The 18,156-nt window shown below is 38.0% G+C and overlaps 1 long non-coding RNA gene across 2 annotated transcripts; it reads right to left on the minus strand.

Moving 5' to 3' along the window:
- Positions 1-2,647: 2,647 nt before the first annotated feature.
- On the minus strand, positions 2,648-15,147 carry LOC104095208 (uncharacterized). Of its 2 annotated transcripts, XR_011413821.1 has the most exons (8): positions 15,087-15,147; positions 13,679-13,804; positions 13,268-13,334; positions 7,604-7,666; positions 7,294-7,443; positions 6,885-6,952; positions 4,010-5,814; positions 2,648-2,898 (listed from the first exon to the last, which is right to left on the minus strand). It is a non-coding gene; the product is annotated as an uncharacterized lncRNA (long non-coding RNA). The 2 variants fall into 2 exon arrangements; XR_011413820.1 differs by having other exon boundaries at positions 7,294-7,666.
- Positions 15,148-18,156: the final 3,009 nt, after the last annotated feature.

The following is an 18,156-nucleotide window of genomic DNA, read 5'->3' on the forward strand; positions in this document are numbered from 1 at the left end:
TCGACCTCCAAATGCCTCAAATCTAGCCACAATTAATTCAATTCAGTCAATACTAATTATAGGAATTAATTCTATATGAAAATACTAATTTTCCAATAAAATCTGAAATTTAACTCAAAAATTGCCTGTGGGGCACACGTCTCGAAATCCGACGAAACTCACAAAATTCGACAACCCATTCAATTACGAGTCAAACCATACTAATTTTATCAAATTCCAATAACAACTCGACCTCCAAATCTAACATTTTTATTCTTGAAAAGTTTTGCAAAAATCTTGATTTCTTCCATTTAAAATCCGACAACCCAGCTGATACTGAAAGCTCACATACGCACACGAATGCGTGGAAGGAATTCAAAGAGTTATGTTTCAAGCTGAATAAATTCTGCACGATAGAATACAAGTCTGGGCTCTGATACCAGCTTGTCACGACCCAAAAATCCTAACATGTCGTGATAGCGCCTATCTCAATACTAGGCAAGTCGACAACCTCAATAAACCACAATTTGTTTTAAGTTTGAAAACATAATATTTGAATTTCATAGAAAATCTCACAAATCACTGACATAAAATACATTCCCAAAACATTATGTCACTAAGTACATGAGCATCTAAATGATAACAAAGTCTAAATGCTAAGAATACTGTCTGAAAATATATAACATCACAAAAAATTGAAAGCAAAGAGAGTCAAGGTCTGCGGACGCCAAGAAGCTACCTCGATAATCTCCAACAGATAAACTCTGAGAACTAGCAACCGCCGTATCCAGAAGTACCTGGATCTGCACAAGAGGTGCAGGGTGTAATATGAGTACAACCAACTCAACAAGTAACAATACTAAATAAAGAACTGAGAGTAGTGACGGCTTTACAACTGAGTCCAATTACTGTAATTTCCAATACAATAAGGTAGGCATGCTTTCAAGTTCAACATTTAAGGCCAAAACAATAATTTCATGTCAAGTTCAACTTAATCATAAGATAATATCTATTAGAAATTTCCAAAAATAACAATGATATATGACAGCTGAAGTACAATAGTAATGAAATCAAATACAACCTCTCAGGACCACAGTCACTCAACCATTCCATTCACTCAGCACTCGCACTCAGTAGGTACCTGCTCTCACTAGGAGTGTATACAGACTCTGGAGGAGCTCCTACAGCCCAAGCGCTATAATTCGCACGGACAACTCACATGCTATAGTATCAATATCTGGATCCGCACGGATAACTCACGTGCTATAGTATAATATCTGGATCCACACGGAAAACTCACGTGCTATAGTATAATTTATGGATCTGCACTGACAACTCACGTGCTGCACGGACAACTCACATACTATAGCAAAATATATGGATCTGCACGGACAACTCATGTGTTACACGAACAACTCACATGCTATAATATAATATCTCATAATCCGGACCTCAGCCTCACTCAATCATAAATCTCTCCAGTCTCTCTGGCTCTCAATAATCATGAAATTAGCCCAACTCACGTGCTATAGTATAATTTATGGATCTGCACTGACAACTCACGTGCTGCACGGACAACTCACATACTATAGCAAAATATATGGATCTGCACGGACAACTCATGTGTTGCACGAACAACTCACATGCTATAATATAATATCTCATAATCCGGACCTCAGCCTCACTCAATCATAAATCTCTCCAGTCTCTCTGGCTCTCAATAATCATGAAATTAGCCCAAAGAACAGTGATATGATGCATGAATGATGAACAATAGAAACTGAGATAAAATAAATAAGTAAACTGTGACTGAGTACAAACAACAATTAAACAGATAGTTCAACATGTACACGACCTCTGTGGGTCCCTACAGTGCCAACATATAATCTAAACATGATTTGTGGTTCAAATTCTCTACCACATGGAGAATGTACAGATAACAACATATTATTCAACTACACAGTTCCATGGAATTTGACAAAGTCATAATTTCTACGGTGCACGCCCACACGCCTGTCACCTATCATGTGCGTTACCTCAAAACGATCACATAACATATAATCCGGGGTTTCATACCCTCAGGACAAAATTTAGAACTATTACTTACCTCAAACTGTGTAATTCTTTATTATGCTATGCCTTTGCCTCGCGAATCGGCCTCCAAACGCCTCAAATCTAGTCACAGTTAATTCAATTCAGTCAATACTAATTATAGGAATTAATTCCATATGAAAATACTAATTTTACAACAAAATCCGAAATTTAACTCAAAAATTGCCCATGGGGCACACGTCTCGGAATCCGACGAAACTCACAAAATCCGACAACCCATTCAATTACGAGTCCAACCATTCCAATTTTATCAAACTTCGATAACAGCCCGACCTCCAAATTTAACATTTTCGTTCCTGAAAAGTTTTGCAAAAATCTTGATTTCTTCCATTAAAAATCTTACAACCCAGCTGATACTGAACGCTCACATACGCACATGAATGCATGGAAGGAATTCAAAGAGTTATGTTTCAAGCTGAATCAATTTTGCATGATAGAGTACAAGTCTGGGCTCTGATACCAACTTGTCATGACCCAAAAGTCCTAACCTGTCGTGCTGGCGCCTATCTCAATACTAGGCAAGCCGACAACCTCAATAAACCACAAAAACATAATATTTGAATTTCATAGAAAATCTCACAAATCACTAACATAAAATATATTCCCAAAACACGGTGTCACTAAATACATAAGCATCTAAATGATAACAAAGTCTAAATGCTAAAAACACTGTCTAAAAATATAGAACATTACAAAAAATTGAAAGGAAAGAGAGTCATGGTCTGCGGACGCCAAGAAGCCACCTCGATAATCTCCAACAGATAAACTCTGAGAACTAGCAACCGCCGTGTCCAGAAGTACCTGGATCTGCACAAGAGGTGCACGGTGTAATATGAGTACAACCAACTCAACAAGTAACAATACTAAATAAAGAACTGAAAGTAGTGACGAGCTTCACAGCTGAGTCCAATTACTGTAATTTCCAACACAATAAGGTAGGCATGCTTTCAAGTTCAACAATTGAGGCCAAAACAGTAATTTCATGTCAAGTTCAACTTTATCATAAAATAATCTCTATTAAAAATTTCCAAAAATAACAATGATATATGACAGCTGAAGTGCAATAGTAATGAAATCAAATGCAACCTCTCAGGACCACTGTCACTCAACCATTCCATTCACTCAGCACTCGCACTCAGTTGGTACCTGCTCTCACTAGGGGTGTATACAGACTTCGGAGGATCTCCTACAGTCCAAGCGCTATAATTCGCACGGACAACTCACATGCTATAGTATCAATATCTGGATCCGCACGGACAACTCACGTGTTATAGTATAATATCTGGATCCGCACGGAAAACTCACGTGATGCACGGACAACTCACGTGCTATAGTATAATTTATGGATTTGCACGGACAACTCACATGCTGCACGGACATCTCACATGCTATAGTATAATATATGGCTCCGCACGGATAACTCACGTGTTGCACGAACAATTCACGTGCTATAATATAATATCTCATAATCCGTACCTCGGCCTCACTCAATCATAAATCTCTCCAGTCTCTCGGGCTCTCAATAATCATGAAATCAGCCCAAACAACAGTGATATGATGCATGAATGATGAACAATAGAGACTGAGATAAAATAAACAAGTAAACTGTGACTGAGTACAAACATCAATTAAACAGATAGTTCAACATGTACACGACCTCTGTGGGTCCCTACAGTGCCAACATATAATCTAAACATGATTTGTGGTTCAATTTCTCTACCACATGAAGAATGTACAGATAACAACATATTATTCAACTACACAGTTTCATGGAATTTGACCAAGTCATAATTTCTACAGTGCATGCCCATACGCCCACACGCCCGTCACTTATCATATGCGTTACCTCAAAACCGATCACATAACATATAATCCGGGGTTTCATACCCTCAGGACAAAATTTAGAACTATTACTTACCTCAAACTGTGTAATTCTTTATTATGCTATGCCTTTGTCTCGCGAATCGGTCTCCAAACGCCTCAAATCTAGCCACAGTTAATTCAATTCAGTCAATACTAATTATAGGAATTAATTCCATATGAAAATACTAATTTTCTAACAAAATCCAAAATTTAACTCAAACATCGCCCGTGGGGGCCATGTCTCAGAATCCGACGAAACTCATAAAATCCGACAACCCATTCAATTACGAGTCCAACCATACTAATTTTATCAAATTCCGATAATAACTCAACCTCCAAATCTAACATTTTCGTTCCTGAAAAGTTTTGCAAAAGTCTTGATTTCTTCCATTCACTAAGCACTCGCACTCAGTAGGTACCTGCTCTCACTAGGAGTGTATACAGACTCTGGAGGAGCTCCTACAGCCCAAGCGCTATAATCCGCACGGACAACTCACATGCTATAGTATCAATATCTGGATCCGCACGGATAACTCACGTGCTATAGTATAATATCTGGATATACACGGAAAACTCACGTGCTATAGTATAATTTATGGATCTGCACTGACAACTCACGTGCTGCACGGATAACTCACATACTATAGTATAATATATGGATCCGCACGGACAACTCACGTGTTGCACGAACAACTCACCTGCTATAATATAATATCTCATAATCCGGACCTCAGCCTCACTCAATCATAAATCTCTCCAGTCTCTCTGGCTCTCAATAATTATGAAATCAGCCCAAAGAACAGTGATATGATGCATGAATGATGAACAATATAGACTAAGATAAAATAAACAAGTAAACTGTGACTGAGTACAAATAACAATTAAACAGATAGTTCAACATATACACGACCTCTGTGGGTCCCTACAGTGCCAATATATAATCTAAACATGATTTGTGGTTCAATTTCTCTACCACATGAAGAATGTACAGATAACAATATATTATTCAACTACACAGTTTCATGGAATTTGACCAAGTCATAATTTCTACGGTGCACGCCCATACGCCCACACGCCCGTCCCCTATCATATGCGTTACCTCAAAACTGATCACATAACATATAATCCAGGGTTTCATACCCTCAGGAAAAAATTTAGAATTGTTACTTACCTCAAACTCTGTAATTCTTTATAATGTTATGCCTTTGTCTCGCGAATCGGCCTCCAAACGCCTCAAATCTAGCCACAGTTAATTCAATTCATTCAATACTAATTATAGGAATTAATTCCATATGAAAATACTAATTTTACAATAAAATCCAAAATTTAACTCAAAAATCGCCCATGGGGCACACGTCTCGGAATCCGACGAAACTCACAAAATCCGACAACCCATTCAATTACGAGTCCAACCATTCAAATTTTATCAAATTTCGATAACAACCCGACCTCCAAATCTAACATTTTCGTTCCTGAAAAGTTTTGCAAAAATCTTGATTTCTTCCATTTAAAATCTGACAATCCAGCTGATACTGAACGCTCACATACGCACACGAACGCGTGGAAGATATTCAAAGAGTTATGTTTCAAGCTGAATCAATTCCGCAAGATAGAGTACAAGTCTGGGCTCTGATACCAACTTGTCACGACCCAAAAGTCCTAACTTGTCGTGTTGCCGCCTATCTCAAAATTAGGCAAACCGACAACCTCAATAAACGACAATATTTTTTAAGTTTGAAAACATAATATTTGAATTTCATAGAAAATCTCACAAATCACTGACATAAAATACATTCCCAAAATACGGTGTCACTGAGTAAACTGAGAACTAGCAACCATCGTGTCCAGAAGTACCTGGATCTGCACAAGAGGTGCAGGGTGTAATATGAGTACAACCAACTCAACAAGTAACAATACTAAATAAAGAACTGAAAGTAGTGACGAGCTTCACAGCTGAGTCCAATTACTGTAATTTCCAACACAATAAGGTAGGCATGCTTTCAAGTTCAACAATTGAGGCCAAAATAGTAATTTCATGTCAAGTTCAACTTTATCATAAAATAATCTCTATTAGAAATTTCCAAAAATAACAATGATATATGACAGCTGAAGTGCAATAGTAATGAAATCAAATGCAACCTCTCAGGACCACTGTCACTCAACCATTCCATTCACTCAGCACTCGCGCTCAGTTGGTACCTGCTCTCACTAGGGGTATATACAGACTTCGGAGGATCTCCTACAGTCCAAGCGCTATAATCTGCACGGACAACTCACATGCTATAGTATCAATATCTGGATCCGCACGGACAACTCACGTGCTATAGTATAATATCTGGATCCGCACGAAAAACTCACGTGCTGCACGGACAACTCACGTGCTGAACGGACAACTCACATGCTATAGTATAATATATGGATCCGCACGGATAACTCACGTGTTGCATGAACAACTCACGTGCTATAATATAATATCTCATAATCCGGACCTCGGCCTCACTCAATCATAAATCTCTCCAGTCTCTCGGGCTCTCAATAATCATGAAATCAGCCCAAACAATAGTGATATGATGCATGAATGATGAACAATAGAGACTGAGATAAAATAAACAAGTAAACTGTGACTGAGTACAAACATCAATTAAACAGATAGTTCAACATGTACAGGACCTCTGTGGGTCCCTACAGTGCCAATATATAATCTAAACATGATTTGTGGTTCAATTTCTCTACCACATGAAGAATGTACAGATAACAATATATTATTGAACTACACAGTTTTATGGAATTTGACCAAGTCATAATTTCTACAGTGCACGCCCATACGCCCTCACGCCCGTCACCTATCATATGCGTTACCTCAAACTGATCACATAACATATAATCCGGGGTTTCATACCCTCAGGACAAAATTTAGAACTGTTACTTACCTCAAACTGTGTAATTCTTTATTATGATATGCCTTTGTCTCGCAAATCGGTCTCCAATCGCCTCAAATCTAGCCACAGTTAATTCAATTCAGTCAATACTAATTATAGGAATTAATTCCATATGAAAATACTAATTTTCTAACAAAATCCAAAATTTAACTCAAACATCGCCCGTGGGGGCCATGTCTCGGAATCCGACGAAACTCATAAAATCCGACAACCCATTCAATTACGAGTCCAACATACAAACTTTATCAAATTCCGATAATAACTCAACCTCCAAATCTAACATTTTCGTTCTTGAAAAGTTTTGCAAAAGTCTTGATTTCTTCCATTTAAATCCGAAATAAATAATGAATATAACCATGGATTTATGAAATATAATTACTTTTAGATATAGGACACTTACCCAAGTCGTAGTTGTGAAGAAATCCTCAAAATCGCCCAAGAACCTTGCTCCAAAAATCCAAAACGAAATGAAGGAAATGACCATTTTTTATTCTTAAGTTTCTGCCCATCCATTACTAAAAGTCCACCCCAGAACTTGTTTGCACCGGCTCTAAATATAATATAGAAAATACGGAAACGAGCCCCAAACATCGGGGTGTCACTAAGTCATGAGCATCTAAAACTATAAACTAAGATATATAAACTGTCTAACTATCCAAAAGAAGAAATGATAAAAGGAGTAACAAGGTCCTGCGGATGCTAGCATCTACCTTGCAATCTCCACAGATAGCCGGCCTGAACTCAACGATCGCCACGCTCTGACTCACCTAGATCTACACATAAAGTGCAGGGTGTAGTATGAGTACAACCGACTCAGTAGTAACAGAAATAACTAAGGAACTGAGCAGTAGTGACGAGTTAAGTAAAACAGTCCAATTATTTATTTTCACAATTTAAAAATAAACAAAAATAAACATGTAAATTTCATAACTCAGTAAATGCCACAAAGAAGTTTAATAGATAAATGCAACAACAACATAAATAAATACAACCTCACAGCAGTGTCACTCCATCACTCATCACTCACACTCAGCACTCAACACTCAACACTCTGTGCTCACTGGGGGTGTACAGACTCCGGAGGGGCTCCCAAAGCCCAAGCGCTAAGCACGGACAACTCACGTGCCATCCTATCAATACCTGGATCCGCACGGTCAACTCACGTGCTACGCGGACAACTTACGCGCTATGGTATCAATACCTGGACTCGCACGATCAACTCATGTGCTACGCGGACAACTCACGCGCTATGGTATTAATATCCTCACAACCAGGCCCTCAGCCTCACTCAATCATGTACCTCACTAGCCTCACCATCATCAACAAATAAGGGAACACAGCCCACATCAAGTATCACAGCATATTAGCAAATAATAGAGACTGAGGTAAACATGTACAATAAATTCTATGATTGAGTACAAATAATATGAGTATGAATAAAGCCTAAGCATGATCTCTAACATGAAGGCAGACAAGCTCAACAACAAGTAACTACGTAAACACAGATGATGGCCATGAGGCCTCACGGGACTGACTAAGTCTCAATCCCTCGAGGTATACACCCATACGCTTGTCACCTAGCGTGAGTATCACCTCCAAACAGTGACACGATATCAAATTCTCCGGGTTTATACCCTCAAAGCCAGAGTTAAAACTGTTGCTTACCTTAACATCGTAAAATCCTACTCCGGGATACCCTTGTCTCTGGATTCAGTCTCCAAAAGCTCCAAATCTAACCATAATCAGATTAATACCATCAACATAGGCTAACGAATCGAATTCCACAATAAAAACTACAAAATACGCCAAAAATCCGAAACCAGCCAAAACCCGGCCCCCGGGCCCACGTATCCAAACCAGCCAATAATGGCTGAATCAAAACTCTCATCCTCTCCCGAGTCTAACCATATAAAATTTATCAAAATCGGACTCCGTTTGGTCCCTCAAAACAACTCTCCTAAAACTCTCCAAAATTTCAAGCCCTAACTCCCTCAATTTCACTTTGAAATCATCAATCAAATCCCAAAAACGAAGATGGATTCATAAAATATAACCAAAACTGAGTAGAGAACACTTACCTCAATCCTTATGGTGAAAGTCTCCCCCAAAATCGCCCAAATCCGAGCTCCCCAACCAGGGGCGGATCTATGTACAAGCTTGAGGGTGCCACGCCACCCGGGCGACTTGGTTGAAACTCTATGTATATATGCATGTAGCTGTATATATGTAGAAGACATTGACTAAATATTAATGTTTACGCCCAAAAGAAAAAGCTGGCGCACGGTGCCAGTGGTAGAAGAGCAGCCTTTTCTCCCAAGGCGCGCGAGTTCGATATGGTTATGCCGTTTATCCTTCTCCAAATCATCATTTTTCGGCCGATCACCACTAAAATAAATATTATGGGATTGCTACCAATAAAGTTTAATATTTTAATTTTGATAAAATAAATAAATTAATAAAACAGGAATACTACACTAGGTTTGTTGTTGTTATTGTTGTAAAGCATGAGTAATTTGAAACAACCCATCTATCTCCACAAGATAGGGATAAGGTTTGTGTTCACGCTACTCTCCTCGCTAAAATAAATATTATGGGATTGCTACCAATAAAGTTTAATATTTTACTTTTGATAAAATAAATAAATTAATAAAGCAGGAATACTACACTAGGTTTGTTGTTCTTGTTATTGTTGTAAAGCATGAGTAATTTGAAACAACCCCTCTATCTCCACAAGATAGGGGTAAGGTTTGTGTTCACGCAACTCTTCTCAAACTCTCACTATGTAGGATTATACTAGTATGTTGTTGTAGTAAAACATGAGTAATTGATATAAATTCACCAAATCCTTATGCCAGATGCAAATGACGACAGCCATTTGTGGGTTTGCTTCAGTTTCTACAATTCTACTGCTGAATATGGTTTGAGGACATGAGTGATAGATTAAAAAAAAGTGATTCCTCCTCCCTAGCGAATTAGGATTCAGAGTTTCTCCCATAATCTTGCTATGAAATTGTAGAACTTCATGATGGGGAATACCATGGCCAGGGAGAGCACTTCTGCACAATGTGGCACAATGTGAATTTCGTCGCTGACTTGTGCTATGTTCGTTGGAATACCAATGCACATTAGGATTCGGGCAGCCAATATGTTGAGAAGTGTTATTAGTATTTGTTGCAGTGTTGAGGACAATCCGTGCTCTTTAAGAAGTGTTACTAGATATATTAACCCTCTTTGTGCACACCACCACCCCTTGTGGTGGTACAGTTGGAAATTAACAGCGTCTAATACTCTTGTTTGAAACAACTAACAACTTTTATGTAAACGAAAAAGACGAATAACTCGAACTGAAATCTAAAGTTGATCAAAACCGATGTATTAAAATTTACTCTGTTTGGATCGGGTAAATAACAATACGTTTATGTTTAAAGTAGTATGGCACCCGCAACCTAGAAATTCCGGATCCGCCTCTGTCCCCAACTCAAAATATGACCGAATGAACAAACCCCCGTTTTATATATTTTTCTGCCAGCTATTTTGCCTCGTTTCTCATGCCAAACAATCCCGAAACTTGCTTTTTATGCTCCAATGGATTTCTTGTGAAATTTTAGTCAAGTTAGGCTTTTGAATCACTCAATTTGACCATATAATGAAGGAGATATGTAGGTTTTAATATTTGCAAATCGTGCAGATTTTTAAATACACCGTTAGTGGTAATTTCGTAATTAGTCTGAAACATCTAGCAACCTAATTCTTAGTAAAATGACCATAAAATTCTCATACAATGTCCAAATTCGATGATTCTTTTTGCTACGGGTCCGTAATTACGATACGGATCTAATGCTTCAATCAAAAAAAAAAATCGGAGCTCATTTGTTCAATATGATATCATTTATGCTTGATAAAACGACGTCGAAACATAAAAAAACGAGCGCAACACAACCCAAACCTATTCGAAACTCACCCGAGGCCTTCGGTACCTCAATCAATAAATCCAACAAGTCATATATCACTACCTGAACTTAGTCGAACCTCCGGAACACCCAAAAAAAAACCAAAATACCAAATCAACCTTGAATTCAAGCCTAAGAACTTCTAAACTTCCAAAATTCGCCAACGACAACGAAACCTATCAAACCACGTCCAAATGACCTCAAATTTTGCACACACGTCAAAAATGACACTATGAACCTACTCCAACTCCCGGAATTCCATTCTGACCCCGATACCTAATTTTTCACCGCCGACCAACACATAAAGAAGCAGGAATGGGGGAAACAGGGCTATAACTCTCGGAACGACTGGCCGGGTCGTTACATCCTCCCCCTCTTAAATAAACGTTCGTCCTCGAACGTACCAAGAGTTGTTCTCAAAACCATCAAGAACTTTCTCCGAACCCCAATGGCGCAAAACCAATCCGTCAGGACTGAATCCTTCTAACTCAACCAAACTGCGCAGACCACCAAAAACCCAAGGACATTGCCATAGAACACTTGTAGAACTCATTACCTCATACACACCCAAAGAACTAATCATACCCATTACCATGCTCATCCAACCTACTACCAAGATGTCCTATCTATCCGAGTTTCTTCTGAATTACCTTCAAATTGATACTTTGCCCCGCCATAACACCACAATCCTCAACCCAGACTCACAATACGAGACCCAAGCATAAAAACACACCGCCCTAAGGGTCATAAGCCGCAGAATACTCTCTTAAATATCCCCAAAAGTACCACAAGCACGCGCTCACACAATCAACACCTCAGTGCTCAAGCTACAGTCAAAACCCGGCCTCATGTCCTCTAGACTGGGCCGACATCAACACACAGAAATCACATCTCGCACCTCATCCAGGGAATCACAAGCAGTCGATGCACAACTGATACCGAGCGCCCATGTGTGCATACGAATGCGTGGAAAGAATTCAAAGAGTTACACTTCAAGCTGAATCAATATCGCACGAAAAGAATTCAAGAATGTGAAGTTTTCCTAAAGGTTCTGCAGCCACTTGAAGATAAGTACAAACGTCTCCGTACCAATCCGCAAGACTCTACTAAACCCGCTCATGACTCGTGAGACCTATGTAACCTAGGCTCTGATACCAACTTGTCACGACCCAAAATCTAACCATGGTCGTGATGGCGCCTATCATGTTATAAGACAAGCCTATTTCCCAAAATATTACTACTAAATCGATTATAAGAATTTAATAAAACAATACCAATATTTGAATTTCTCATAAACTAAATCAACTCTAAATATAATATAGAAAATACGGAAACGAGCCCCAAACATCGGGGTGTCACTAAGTCATGAGCGTCCAAAACTATAAACTAAGATATATAAATTGTCTAACTATCCAAAAGAAGAAGTGATAAAAGGAGTAACAAGGTCCTGCGGACGCTTGCATCTACCTTGCAATCTCTACAGATAATCGGCCTGAACTCAACGATCGTCGCGCTCTAACTCACCTGGATGTGCACAATAAGTGCAGGGTATAGTATGAGTACAACCAACTCAGTAGTAACAGAAATAACTAAGGAACTGAGCAGTAGTGACGTGCTAAGTAAAACAGTCCAATTATTTATTTTCACAATTTAAAAATAAACAGAAATAAACAGGTAAATTTCATAACTCAGTAAATGCCACAAAGAAGTTTAACAGATAAATGCAACAACAACACAAATAAATACAACCTCACAGCACTTTCACTCCATCACTCTTCACTCGCACTCAACACTCAACATTCAACACTCTACGCTCACTAGGGGTGTGTACAGACTCCGGAGGGGCTCCCAAAGCCCAAGCGCTAAGCACGGACAACTCACGTGCCATCATATCAATACCTGGATCCGCACGGTCAACTCACATGTTACGCGGACAACTCACGTGCTATGGTATTAATACCTGGACTCGCACGGTCAACTCACATGCTACGCGGACAACTCACGCACTATGGTATTAATATCCTCACAACCAGGCCCTCGGCCTCACTCAATCATGTACCTCACTAGCCTCACCATCATCAACAAATATGGGAACACAACTCACATCAAGTATCATAGCATATTAGCAAATAATAGAGACTGAGGTAAACATGTACAATAAATTCTATGACTGAGTACAAATAATATGAGCATGAATAAAGCCTAAGCATGATCTCTAACATGAAGGCAGACAAGTTCAACAACAAGTAACTACGTAAACACAGATGATGGCCATGAGGCCTCACGGGACTGACCAAGTCTCAATCCCTCGAGGTATACACTCACACGCCTGTCACCTAGCGTGAGTATCACCTCCAAACAGTCACACGATATCAAATTCTCCGGGTTTATACCCTCAAAGCCAGAGTTAAAACTGTTGCTTACCTTAACATCGTAAAATCCTACTTCGGGATGCCCTCGTCTCTGGACTCGGTCTCCAAAAGCTCAAAATCTAACCATAATCAGATTAATACCATCAACATAGGCTAACGAATCGAATTCCATAATAAAAAATACAAAATATGCCAAAAATCCGAAACCGACCAAAACCCGGCCCCCGATCCCACGTCTCCAAACCAGTCAACAATGGCAGAATCAAAACCCCCATCCTCTCCCGAGTCTAACCGTATAAAATTTATCAAAATCGGACTCCGTTTGGTCCCTCAAATCCCTACCTAAAACTCTCCAAATATTCAAGCACTAACTCCCTCAATTTCACTTTGAAATCATCAATCAAATCCCAAAATCGAAGATGGATTCATGAAATATAACTAAAACTGAATAGAGAACACTTACCCAAATTCTTTTGGTGAAAATCGCCCCCAAAATCCTCCAAATCCGAGCTCCCCAACTGAAAATATGACCGAATGAACAAATCCTCATTTTATATATTTTTCTGCCACCTATTCTGCCTCGTTTCTCCTGCCAAACGATCACGAAACTTGCTTTTTATGCCTCCAATGGATTTCTTGTGAATATTTAGTCAAGTTAGGCTTTTGAATCACTCAATTTGACCTTATAATGAAGGAGATATGTAGGTTTTAATATTTGCAAATCGTGCAAAATTTTAAATACACCGTCAGTGGTAATTTCATCATTAATCTGAAACATCTAACAACCTAATTCTTAGTAAAATAACCATAAAATCCTCATACGATGTCCAAATTCGACGATTCTTTTTGCTACGGGTCCGTAATTACGATACGGATCTAATACTTCAATCAAAAAAGAAATCGAAGCTCATTTGTTCAATATGATATCATTTATGCTTGATAAAACGACGTCGAAACATAAAAAAAACGAGCGCAACACAACCCAAACCTATCCGAAACTCACCCGAGGCCCTCGGGACCTCAACCAATAAATCCAACAAGTCATATATCACTACCTGAACTTAGTCGAACCTCCGAAACACCCAAAACAATACCAAAACACCAAATCAACCTCGAATTCAAGTCTAAGAACTTCTAAACTTCCAAAATTCGCCAACGACGCCGAAACCTATCAAACCACGTACAAATGACCTCAAATTTTGCACACACGTCACAAATGACACTATGAACCTACTCCAACTCCCGGAATTCCATTCCGACCCCGATACCTAATTTTTCACCGCCGACCAACACATAAAGAAGCAGGAATGGGTGAAACAGGGCTATAACTCTCGGAACGACTGGCCGGGTCGTTACATATATATAGCACAATAGTATAACGAGGGGTATTTTTAAACCATTTTCGAAAGTACAGGGGTATATTTGGCCTTTCAGGAATAGTAAAAGGGGGCTTTGAAATTGGCACTCTTTGGAGAGGATTTTTCTTTTGTTCAGTTTTAGTTGGACCAAACATATTGCCGCCAGCTCCCATTTTTTGTTCTGGTGCCTCTTCAATCCTGAATCTGCTACAATTAAATTTGCTTCAAATCATGGTTCATCTATTATAGTAGTAATGATATAAGGTGGTCAATCGGTATATATGAGAATGTTAACAACAAATAATTCAATCACGGTAAAAGAAGTGCAAAATTTTCAATCAGCAACGTGATTTTTCGATTAAAAACAACAATGCAGCACCCCTTTTCCATATAAATTAAACAGGTAAAAAAATCACCAAATCAAACGCCAACATTAGTAAATAAAAAAACATTGAGCATATAAGAAATGCTGGTAAATAAAGACAGAATTTTATTGACAAAAAAACTGCGTACCTGAAAATTCAAAAAAGACCTTCTTTTATCCTTACCTGAAATTAAAGTTGGATATTTTCTCTCCTTACTCTCTTCTTTATAGAAAAAAGAGAAAGAGAGGTCTTTTGAGTATATAATCCATATATGTGGGCCCCAGTAGCCATCCAAATCTGACCTCTCCATGCACAATTTAATTGATAAAAAAAACAGTGGTGCACAAAGCATCTTATAGGGAGCGTACTCTAAACGTAAGTATTAGTGGTTGCTTCAACGGCACAATTTTATGGAAGTTTGGCAAAATCTATTCGAGCATTAATGGCAGATACAAGGCTTGAGACTTCGAGTTAATTATTTAAGAAAGGAGAGATTTAGACCAGAACAGAAGCCATATGCTTGGCGGCCATAGATTCCAGTTTTATCATTATTAAAACTTTGTCCCATACTTGTTTGATTATTTAGAAACCCAATGCTGTAATAATGTTGCTTATTAAAAACGAATAGATCATGAAATAATTCTATTTGATCACCCTATAATGCGGTAGACACTCAAATTTTAACAGATCAAGATAAATTCTAAATTCAAGACAACTCTTGAAATATTAGAAGTCTATTAGGGTTACTTGGTGGCTACTCCACCCAAATCCTAATTCATGCATATAAATAAGGTTATATATGTCCTTCAAGGATGATCTCACCAATCCTATAGTACACAAAGAGATCACATATACAATTTCGAAATTTCATAAAAATTCATGGAATATTTATTAGAGATCAAGGACATGTCAAATATGTCTTGCTCAAAGTTCTAGCAACATTCAAGATCCAAATGGAGTGTTGTTGATCATGCCCAACTATGCCTTATAAAAAGGAATAAGTGGTCGTTGCAAATATAATCCGGTTTACAAGTCCGGAGTCGAATCACACAGAGAACTAAGGCTTAGCTACAACTGTTCAATTTGCAAAGAACACACAAGTTCAAATAATTTTCTAGTTATAAAGATTTGATTTTTATTTCAACTAATTAACTACCAAATATTATAAAGCAGTAAAATTATCAACTAACATGGATGAAATTATAGACAAGACTAAGGAAGTCTAGAGTTATGATTTTTTCAATTGTCGGAATTCTTTCCGCTACGTTTCCTATAAATTTGCCTAAGTCTTCTCTACCTATCATGAGCACTTTAACTGTCGTAACTCTCTTCCGAGTAATTACCACAATTTACTAGACATATTCTCTCAAATTATGCTAGATGGCATTAAGTACAGCTCACTCAGATCGCACCAAGGTTTCGTTATCCCTAATCCCACCTTTAAACCTCCGTATTGATCCCTCATATACGTTTAGGAGTGATGTTGTTCAACAACTACCTAAATATGCACTCTCTCCCGAGTAATACATACTAAATAGGCACAGCTAATTAAGGGCCATTCAATCAACCACAAGAATAATATAGTTGAACAAATAGAGAAAATACTACGGCAAATCTATATTAACGTAACAAGAAAATCATCCTTCAATAGGTTCCATCAACACCCTAGATTAGGAAGTTAGCTACTCATACTCATAGTAACAATATCCCAAATATTTTGCATAATTAAAATACAGTGTAAAGATGAAAAGATGTAGAAATAGATGATTCTAACTCCCAAGAGGTGATTTCACCAGCTCTCCTTGCCTCTGGCTGCTGAAAAACCTTCTCTCCAAGTGGTGTTTTAGGTCTATTTATATGTGTAGAAGAAACCCTAAACGTGTGGGCCGAGTCCTAGTTAAACTCGGAACGAATTAAGTCTTCAAAACTCGGATTGGACCTGGCCTAAGGCCTGGCGTCACTAGCCTAACGCCTGAAATTTGGCTGGCCTCGCCAGGTCTCCCCTTTTCACTATTCTCGAGTACACTTTCAACGTTTAAGTATCTCTTTTGCTCTACTTTCATCTCCAATTCACCTACACATAAAATAGACTCCATTATGCACAAATAAAGTGTAATTTATCATTAAAGCATGTAAAATGCAAGGCACATAATGTACGAAACTATGGAATTATAGCCACACATCAGTTGTTATATGCTTTTTGATCATCAAATACATCAAGGAGATGCATATCATCCTATGTTTGAGAAATACGGCGCTAAGGCCTTCGAATTACGGATAACAAATTGGTTGGAAGAATCAAGAGATAAACAGAGTTGTAACCTGCAATGTTTATCAATAAAATCTTTTTCTTTATAGTTGTTTGTGATTGCCGTTTTATTTTTCTGCACAAATTAAGGCATCTAATTAAGGTCCCAAACCGACCATAGAACCTTATTCAATATGTGGAACGCAGTCCGGTCTCAAGTTAGACAGCCAAGGTCTGAGTTGGGCGAAAGGTATACTGCAATCCCAATAATGTTGTTTATTACAAAGCCAAGAGGTCATGAAATACTTCTATCGAGATTAGTCTAATTTCTAATTAAAAGAATACTCTTTTTGTAATGTAGACTTGGGGTAAACCCAATGCTTCAAGTATCCACCTCCAAGTCAAATTTGCTCAACCTTTTTCTTACCTTCTTAAATATTGATCACATCGTGTTCTTTTGGAAAAAGTTTTGATGAAACTTAATTTTGTTTCGTGGATGGAGCTCCAGCTATGTATTTCTTTATTTCTTCGTTAGATATAATGACTATTTATTTTAGCTGTATATTTTTTTTTCTTTTTTTTTTCGGACAAATCTGTAAAAAACTTAGCAAAAGTTTGGGAGTAGGGCTCAACTCCATAATTTTTCTCATCAAATCTCATGTTTTTATACTATCCATTTTTATTGTTCAACAAAAAAGAGTTAGGAAGCAGTCCAATTTTATACTATTAACTAGTGAAATTCTCCCGCTTCGCGCGGTCATTACAGAAAATAGTAAATATGTCATATGATCATGTTATAAACTTAATCGAGATAGAAGAGATGCAATTATCATGTATTATATACAAATATAAATTCTCCTGTTAGGTACAAAACTCACAATATCACCAAAAAAAAAATAACAAAATTGTATATCAATAAAATAGTAAATATTTATATAGGTAAAGCCTATAAAAGTCGAAAATGGTATAC

This window comes from Nicotiana tomentosiformis, chromosome 2 (genome assembly GCF_000390325.3).
Source record: "Nicotiana tomentosiformis chromosome 2, ASM39032v3, whole genome shotgun sequence".
Taxonomy (NCBI): Eukaryota; Viridiplantae; Streptophyta; class Magnoliopsida; order Solanales; family Solanaceae; genus Nicotiana; species Nicotiana tomentosiformis.